This window comes from Cyprinodon variegatus, unplaced genomic scaffold, assembly GCF_000732505.1.
Source record: "Cyprinodon variegatus isolate N-32 unplaced genomic scaffold, C_variegatus-1.0 Scaffold45, whole genome shotgun sequence".
Taxonomy (NCBI): Eukaryota; Metazoa; Chordata; class Actinopteri; order Cyprinodontiformes; family Cyprinodontidae; genus Cyprinodon; species Cyprinodon variegatus.
In genome coordinates, this window is record NW_015150498.1 from 1,540,794 (window position 1) to 1,543,585 (window position 2,792).

The window sequence follows — 2,792 nt, forward strand, 5'->3', positions numbered from 1 at the left end:
TAAAAATAAGTAGTAAAGTAAAGTAAAAATATCAGAAAATCTACTTGAGTACAGTAACGAAGTATTTGTACTTCGTTACTTCCCATCTCTGCCTATATATTATATACATTATTTATAACAGTATTCATCTCTATACTCATTCAGTAGAATCCTGAGTCCTGTATTTATGGAACCATTATTTATCCTGCACTTACTGCTATTGCACTTCTGGTTAGACCTAAACTGCATTTCGTTGCCTTGTACCTGTACCTGTGTAATGACAATAAAGTTGAATCTAATCTAATCTAATATGGAAGTAACTGTTGAGGTTGGAGTGCAAATCCTCTGAAGATATGTCTGTAGGGGGGACGGTGATTAGATCACAATAAGATCATTTATCTTTTCTGAAGGAATATCTCCTCTTAAATTTTGCTTTAACAAGGATGTCAGGTTTTAATATTTTTAATATTTTCAGCAAACACTAAATAAGATTCATGTGGGAGCATTAAGATGTTACTTACAGGTAATGTATGAGACAGCGGCAGTGTGAAGATTAGCTGCTTCACACTTAATCTACATCATTCAGTGCTGCCTGTTATTTTACAACTGATCCACGCACAAAGACAAACTGTGATATGCAGAATCTAAATATACAGCCAAAACGTATCTACACATTTCTGATATTTTTACTCTTATTTATCAGAGTAAAAATACTCCTTCCATTGTCAAACTATCTCATTTACCTACTCAAATTAAGGGGAAATACACTTGATTTAAGACATTTTTTACTTATTTCTAGATCGTTTTTCCAGTGTACACTGCAAAAACAGAAGCCTAAGTAAGTCACTTTTTTGTTCAATAAGGTTAATTTTCCCTTAATTTGAACGGCTTGTTAATTTGCCAAGGGAATAAATTATTTCAAATGCATCATTTCTATTTATCCTATTACACTGGAAAAACGATCCAGAAATAAGTAAAAATGTCTTAAATTAAGTGTATTTCCCCTTTATTTGAGTAGGTAAATGAAATAGTTTGCCAATGGAATGAGGATTTTTACTCTGATAAATAAGATAATTAGATAATATGCACTTGAAATTAAACAATGCTATTGTGTTTTCTTATTCTAAGTGTAAATTGTCTGGTTCCATTGGCAAGATGTCTCTTTTGCTTCCTTAATCCAAGAGCAAATGCACTTATTTCAAGAAAAAAATTACTTATCTAGATTTAGATTTTTTCCAGTGTAATTTTTTGGCAGATCAAACTTATTTACCTGCTCAAACTCAAGTCAAATACAGTTATTTTAAGAACTAACTTTTTAACATCGGTTTTTGCACTGTGATATTAAATCAATTTATTGTGATGACATGTGCTGACAGAATAGACTGTACTGGTTTTTCTCCTGGACCAATTTAACATTTCACTTAGAAATTCAAAAATAAAGTACAGACAGAAAAAGGCTGCTTAAGTAACTAAGTATTTGTACTTAGTTTTGACACCTCTGCTTTTGAACACAACCTTTTAAGCAGCTATTAAACATTCTTTTTTTAAGCCCACAGTTCTGTTTTCATTAGTTTAACGTACTTTTCTAATCCCAAAAGTGCTTTCATTAAGTGAAAGCCATAATTGACAGAAGGACGTGTAAACATCAGTCTTTATGAAATCAATCATTTAATGAACTGAGGCACTGAAATAGATGAACTTTTCTTAGCTCTAATGGGCCTGTGGTTCAACACTGGAATAAGACGAGGGAATAAAGCTTTAAAAATGCAAAGAAATCCTAGAAAATCCCCGTATTTAGAAAGCAATCCTTCCCTCTATTAGTGCAAATGATTATTAGCTGTTTTAGTAACTGATATGTGATAAAAAGCTTTACCATAACCAAGGGGATCACACAACCGCTGACGGGTTAAGGCAAAGATTTGTCTCATCGGCTTTGGAATCTTTCTGCAGCAGAACATTTTTCTGGCGTAGGTAACCGATGCGTTTCTTTGTGTCTGTGGATTAATTCGACCATTTCCAACATGCTGTGTTTATCCAGATCTGTCGGTAAGAAACATTAGAAAACTTTCAGTGTTTTCAATATTTATTTTCTCTAAAGTATCTGTCAGCAGGAAGCCGTGAAGAGTGATTTTAGTTTGATCAAGACTCATGATTTCATTCCATGTTTGAGCCAAGAGGCCAAACAATCAAAATCAACTCATCGCATGTAATCTTTGCAAAATAAGGAAGAAATTTATGTTTTTTATTTGAAACAGGCAACAACAAGTAAAATCAGAGAAGAAAAGAGTAATATTAATCAAGCAAACTGAAATGCACTTTTACAGGAGGTGATCTAAAAGGAGAAGATAGTGGATCTTATGATTTCCTGTCCCTCATTTCTCAACACTAAATAAACCGTTAACGTAAACAATGCTTAAACCTACATTCTCATCTCTGAATGTAAGATTATTTACATGTAATAATATCCAACATACAATTTTTGGCCTTGCATACACCCATCCTTCAGCTTCTCTTTTGAAAGTTTTTTAAAGATGGTTCATATTTGAGCTCACCATTTAATCCTGTCCATATATCTGTCTCACACACTGACAGAAAAAAAACCCTCTTTTTGGATGCCATGATGTCGTGATACATTTTTATTTGCTTCTCTATGGAAGTAAATCTGTGTCGCTGGGATTTGAATTAAAAATGCCACTGAAATTTAAATGTTGTATGTTTGTACTTACTGTTTCAGTGTTAAAATATATTCAGAACTAGTTTTTGACCTAAAAAAAATCCATTGTCGTTATTTCTACACAGTTGAAATTTCATTT